The sequence below is a fragment of the Hyperolius riggenbachi genome, chromosome 1 (genome assembly GCF_040937935.1).
Source record: "Hyperolius riggenbachi isolate aHypRig1 chromosome 1, aHypRig1.pri, whole genome shotgun sequence".
Classification (NCBI taxonomy): domain Eukaryota; kingdom Metazoa; phylum Chordata; class Amphibia; order Anura; family Hyperoliidae; genus Hyperolius; species Hyperolius riggenbachi.
This window is the reverse complement of record NC_090646.1, coordinates 105861981-105868922: the sequence shown is the minus strand read 5'-3', so window position 1 is coordinate 105868922 and position 6942 is coordinate 105861981. Positions and strand designations below refer to the sequence as shown.

General features: G+C 39.6%; 1 long non-coding RNA gene across 1 annotated transcript; it reads right to left on the bottom strand.

The window, feature by feature from the left end:
• Positions 1-212: 212 nt before the first annotated feature.
• Positions 213-3640, bottom strand: LOC137545946 (uncharacterized). Its single transcript, XR_011026132.1, has 2 exons — positions 3345-3640; positions 213-357 (listed from the first exon to the last, which is right to left on the bottom strand). It is a non-coding gene; the product is annotated as an uncharacterized lncRNA (long non-coding RNA).
• Positions 3641-6942: the final 3302 nt, after the last annotated feature.

The window sequence follows — 6942 nt, the reverse complement described above, 5'->3', positions numbered from 1 at the left end:
ATGGCTATTTCTCGTTGAATTTCAATGGGAACTCTATAAGCCTTAACAGCACTACGAATCCGTTCAATCCAATCTCTTAGCAACATATTATGGCCATTAAATTTAGGTAAATAGGTGGCCAGGAGCCCAACAGGTGTCATCTGATAAGCAGAGGGTGTTAAGTGGGATCTTTCCCCCGCGGCGGCACTGCGGGGGAAAGACACCAATGCAGGTTGTAAAATTCAAAAAGTTTATTAAAAAATAAATAAAAATACAGATTCTACTCCATATAACCAATGAGAATTACACACAACACAATCTAATATCACAGTCTTCTTAATATCTTCTGGTCTTCTTCCTATAGGACACTTCCGGAAGCTAGAAGGAAAACAACTGGTTAACAATAACACAAAACCTTTCCACCCGGTAAGTATTTGTTGAGCGTATCCACCCTCCCTAATGAGAAATAGACCCTATTTGGGTTCCCAAAAACCCTGAGTACCAAAATAATTTCGGTTTAATGCTTCACTGAGAAGGCAGATATAGAGCAATTTACACTCTACGTTTGCTGATCAGCAAAATCTTTCATAACTCAATAGTAAATAGAGTACTCTTGCTTTTTGCTCTCAGTCTGATCAATTATTCTGGCTATTTTACTTATTCAATAGATCAGACCGTTTCCTAGGAAAAAATAGAATAATAAATGTATCAATTAGATGGTTAAAGGTTAATAAAGTGATTGGTTAATAAGTTAATGATAAATAATAAAAAAAAAAAAAATTGGTTAGTGAATTACTAAAATTCTTAGTAAATTAATAAGGTTACTAGAATTAAATAAAGAAAAAAAATGACTGTCACATTCTTATGAGCAAAACTACTCAATATGCTTGCAAAAAGAAACAGAAAAATAAAAATAAAAACAGTTTCTTTGTAAATCTCAAATTCTGTCGCTCCTGTATGTAATCTCTTCTGTTCTTTTGCAGGATCAGTCTATTGCTAGAAAAACAGGTACTTCTTCGAAATCTTTCAATATTACTGGTAAATTGACATATTAACCACTTTACCCCCGCGCGTACGTATTTCTCCGCCCCTTTTTCCATCCTTTAAAAACCAGGGACGGAGAAACACGTACTTTCCGCGACGCTGCCCGCGCTCCCGCTCGTAAACACGCCGCCCGCCGCTAGTAAACACGCTGCCGCCCGCTCGCCCAGAGATCAATGAACGGGAAAATCCATTCCCGTTCGTTGATCTAAGCCCCGCAATGATCAGCTGCTCTCCTATGGGCAGCGCGATCATTGTGAGAAAAAAACTCACGTGTCCAGCCTCCTTATACTTCCTCCAAGCTTCCGGAAGGAAGCTTGGAGGTCGTATTAAAACAAAAAGTTACTGTGGCCATCTTGTGGCCAAATAGTAAACTACACCCTACACATTTTTCACATACAAATAAATGACTTTTACACATAAAATTAACTCATTACCTCCCACACTCCCTATTTTTTTTTTTTTTTTGTAATTAAAAAAAAATTAAAAAATTTACAATTAAAAAAAATACATAAATAGTTACCTTAGGGACTGAACTTTTTAAATATTTATGTCAAGAGGGTATAACACTGTTACTTTATAAACTATGGGCTTGTAATTAGGGATGGACGCAAAACTGAAAAAAATGCACCTTTATTTCCAAATAAAATATTGGCGCCAAACATTGTGATAGGGACATAATTTAAATGGTTTTATAACCGGGACAAAAGGGCAAATACGTTTCATGGGTTTTAATTACAGTAGCATGCATTATTTAAAAACTATAATGGCCGAAAACTGAAAAATAATTATTTTTTTCCCCACATTTTTCCTATTTTCCCATTAAAACACATTTAGAAAAAAATAATTCTTGGCATAATGTCCCACCTAAAGAAAGCCTAATTGGTGGCAGAAAAAACAAGATATAGTTCATTTCATTGCGATAAGTAATGATAAAGTTATAGATGAATGAATGGAAGGAGCGCTGAAAGGTGAAAATTGCTCTGGTGCTCAGGGGGTAAAACCCCTCAGTGGTGAAGTGGTTAATCATTTCTCCTTTCTTTTACAGGAACCCAGCTGGACGACTCTTCCCAAAGGTAAGTATTTAATAAATATAACTTTGCACTGTACAAAAAAAAATGCTCTTTGCACTTTATATTTTAAAAGTCAGTTGGCTATGAGGGTAAATAACAGGCCTTTAGCGGACATGGCACTGGGTTATTTCATTAACCACTTCAGGATCACAGGTTTTTTCCCTTAAAAACCAAAACAACTTTCACATTTCAGCGCTCCTCCCATTCATTCAGCGATAACTTTATTGTTACTTATCACACTGAAATGATCTATATATTGTTTTTTTCGCCACAAATTATGCTTTCTTTGGATGGTAGTTTTTGCTCTGAATTATTTTATTTTATATGCATTGTAAAGGGAATAATAAGGAAAAAAAAGAAAAAAAATGATTATTTCTCAGTTTTCAGCCATTATAGTTTTAAAATAAAATGTGCTTTGGTACATAAAACCACACATCTTATTTGCCCATTTGTCTGGTTTATTACAACGTTTAAATTGTGTCCCTAGTACAATGTATGGTGATAATATTTTAACTGGAAATGAAGGAGCATTTTTCCTTTTAGGGATTTTTAATACTTTTTCACTTATTACAAGATCTTTTTTTGAAAAAATATACTCTCATGACATCCGTATTACAAAAGTCCCTAAGGTAACTATTTATGTAAAAAAAAATTAACTGTAATTTTTTTAATTTTTTTTTTAACAAGTGTTTTATTTCTGTAACTGTGGGGCAGGGATGGAAGGGGTTAAAAGTAATAATAAAAAAATAATAATAATAAACTTTCTATGGAAAATAGTATAGTGGCATAAATAGGTGTATTTTACTTTTTGGCCACAAGATGGTGCTATTGTGACCGTGTTTCTATTAATAGAACACAGCCGAAAACGGAAGTGTCGGGTCTGAGAGCTTATGGGACGTTATTAAGCTCTCCGAAGACACGGAACCGGTGATCGGGATTGAGAATCAAAAGATTCTCACATCCTGATCGCAGATGGAGGGGGCTGCGACGGTGGATCGGCGGAAAACAGCGCGGGGATCGTGAACGCGACGGTAAGGCAGCAGTACGTATATCTACGCCCCTGATCCGCACGTGAAGTTTAAAGGGGCGTAGATATGCGTACCAAGGATCCTAAAGTGGTTAAGCAGATACACGTTCTTCTCAAAATCACTATTTCATAGTCCCATACATAGTACATAGGTGATAGGCAGGTAACAATAAAAATGATAATCATAGAAATTAGGGATTGTCAGTCTCAATTCTCAGCCTCACCAGCACTATACTTCAGCAGTTAGGGACATCACCATAGCCAATTCACTGTAGTCAAAATGTTCAAGCATCTTTCTTGTCACACGCTGATTTATCACCATATTAATCATATTTCATACGTGTCAGATTTGTAAACATCTTCTCAGCACCTCTGTATCATCAGCTACCGGTTATACATCTGCCTGGCTCTTTTGCATCTGCCAAAATCTCTCTCCGCTTCCTCCCTTCCTGTCAGCTTTGATTGACTGATGGCTGGCTTATCTTATGGAGGATTGAAGAATCATCATGGCGCAGTACTTTTCTCCCAAAATGTTAGCTGTCGCAGTGTCTGGCCTGCTTCTCCTCAGCTGTGCCTGCTGCATCCTTCCCATTCCCCTGTCCGCTCCAACTGCCAACTCAACCCCTCAGAGAGCCGTTATATCTTCCCTAACGGCTCCCCTGCTTGCGTGTCTGGTTGCTTAGCAACCTTCCCTCAGCCATCAGCCCTGCCTACCCACACAGCAGCACCCATTACAACTAAGGGCAAAATGCTCTTACTTAAAGAGGAACTCCAGTGAAAATAATGTAATAAAAAAAGTGCTTCATTTTTACCATAATTATGTATAAATGATTTAGGCAGTGTTTGCTCATTGTAAAATCTTTCTTCTCCCAGGTTCACATTCTGAAATGTATTACATGGTGACATTATTACTGTGGGCAGGTTATGTAGCTGTTTCTAGCTGTTCTGGCCTTGCAGACAGTTGTAAACAGCCATTTCCTGTCTGTGAACATTGTTACATTGTGGCAGTTTGCCCAGAGTACCGTACGGTACCAGAGCCTCTGGTGGGAGGGGTTTCAGCACAAAATCAGTCATACAGCGCCCCCTGATGGTCTGTTTGTGAAAATCATTATATTTCTCATGTAAAAGGGGGTATCAGCTACTGATTGGGATAAAGTTAAATTCTTGGTCGGAGTTTCTCTTTAACAAACCTGTGTCAGCAGCGCCTCTATTTAAAGCTGCTGACCAGGTAATAATATAATAATAAAAATAAATAGATCCCCCCTCTTTCTACCTGCTACACAGTATTTCGTTTAAATTGCTGTTGCCACAAGGGGGCCCAGTGATTTCTAGTTACGCCCCTGACTACTACCTAAACTGGGGACACCTATAGACCTGGCTACTTATACTGTACTTAGAGGGGTGTGGGAATGTTGGGGTGGAGGGTCCTGGAGGAATGTTTGGGTGGGAGGTCCGAGGTCTGTGGGGTTTGAAGGTGGTGGGGGGGGCCCATAAAATTGTTTTGCTATGGGGCCCAGTCATTTCTAGCTACGCCCCTGTGGAGAACGTTCGCCTAGAGATCTGTGTGATCTATCTAGCCTCCATAGCTCGTCAGGTATGTCTGGAGCTACCGATTTAAAGAATTCGGTAAGGTGTGGAACAATCTGATCAGGTTTTACAGACATAGAGGCCCCTTTGATTCTGAGGTTCTGACGCCGCTCCCTGTTCTCAGAGTCATCCTGAGCTGTACAAAGCGATTTAAGATCAGAGAGCATGATCTGGTGCTCAACTGCTCATCCTCAAGGTCTGCTTGCTTCTGAGCTAGTCCATTTTCCCCTCCAAAGCATTAGTGCGATCTCCCAGTCCTGCTATGTCAGCTTTAAGATCGTGCATAAGAAGAGCATAAGCTGCTGTAGGGAGTCATGCATAGAGCGGTAATGTCTCTCTAGAGCTGTTCCAAGGAGTGAGGCTGTGATTGGTGTAGTGTCTGCTGTGATACTGGCCTGCATCGTAGGAGTAGGATCAGCCTGGCTTGGAGCGTCGGCGCCATCTTGAGAGCCAACGGGGCGGACGAAGTTATCCATCGTACCGCTCTGCGCTGAGGTTTTGGTGGAGGCTTTAGCAGGCATTTGCTGCGGGGGATATTCAGGAGACGATCCCGGTAGGAGCCGCGTGTCCAATGTTGTGTAGAAGCGTAAGGCGGCTCAGCTTAGGAAAGTGCGGGCGGGAGCTCCTGTCTCAAGCAGCCATCTTGGTTGTGTCGCGCATGTGCCCTTTAACTCTGTCCAAATATTATCAAGACAGAAGCAACTACTTCTACTCATAATCTTTTCTTACAGTATATTACTATATTAAATAGTAATTTTATTTGTTTTACGTTTGGCTAGAATGCAGCTTTAATGAAGTGAAGTGCCAGACTGTTTGATCTGCCTCGTAGTGGGTTTAGCTGCCTTAGACCAAGTAAGAAACGTTTGTGTGCTGTCTAAAAATGTTGCTTGATCATTAACTAGGAGTAGGGGAAACCTGGGCAATTCTGTGGAAATCTGATTTACCACAACTCGGAAACATTGGACCAATCAGACAATGTAGAATTTTTATGCAAAAATCTGATCACTGCGGTAGTTTTAGACCAATCACAAGACTGCTTTTCCGATTTCCATTTTTCGCATTTTTTTCTTTTTTACATTCCCTGGTGAGAAAAATCACTAATAAAATACTGGTACTCCTCAAAATCATAAATCGGGAATACCAAAAATCGGAAAAATTAAAATCAGAAAAATTGATATTGGCAGAATCGGAAATTGGCATTTCCAACTATCCCTAGTCCTTGCTAATGTAACTACATTGGGCATGATACACAAAGATTTTTCACTTGTTTACCTCTGTTTTCACCTTATCTATGTTACACTTTCAAGCTTCCAAAGAACAAAAATATAATTAATGTAAGAAAAGTATTACTGAAATGAAGTTAATCAGGAACAACTTATTTTAAATGATTATTTTGCTTGCAAATGTGCTGAAAGGTTACTTTTATCAATTAGGTGATAAATAAGTCGCGTATGAGAAGTTTTGAGAATAGAACCCATTGTGTCTTGTTGTAGTGCTCAATACTGTCATGGCCTCTGACCTGTGTCATGAATCTATCTTAGGCAATCTTAATTCATTTTTAAGTTTGGAAGTGGTAATGAGGCACTGGGCTCAAACCTGACCTGATTAAATAATCTAAATAATAAACTAAACAACATAGACAATATTCCTGTATTCCTCAAGTATATGAAAATGTATTGAACCACATACATTAAAAAAAATTGCACATAAAATCACATGGGATGGCCAGCCTGAAACAACCTCACACGCATACAACTCCTCACAGCATTCAAACACAGCTGCATTGTAGTGGATTATTACATTGATATTAGTCTAGTCACTTGAGTCAGAAATGCAAAGTTACGCAGGAAGTACACTTTAATCCAATTGTAATATCACAGCAACCTCCAGATCCATCAAAAGCAGAAAAGTTAGTCAGTGAGTAGAAAACCCATATCAACTTTCATATGCTAGTAAGCCAGACACAAGCAGGACAGCGAGCAAGATGAAATTGGATCAAGTGAGCATGAATCGAATGTATAAAACTGAAGGACAACACAGTCTCACCGGCACAAGACTCCAAAAGCCTGGACCCAGCAGGAGTATGCAGTATAGTTACCAGAGTAGGTCATCGGTTACATCAGCGCAAGCAGTGCGATGTGGTCCACTTCAGATGACACAGTGCTGGGTGGGCTTGTTGGATCAGGGACCTAAGCTGTGGCGGCTCGGCTAGTGAAACCAGGCAGCATGCGTGGC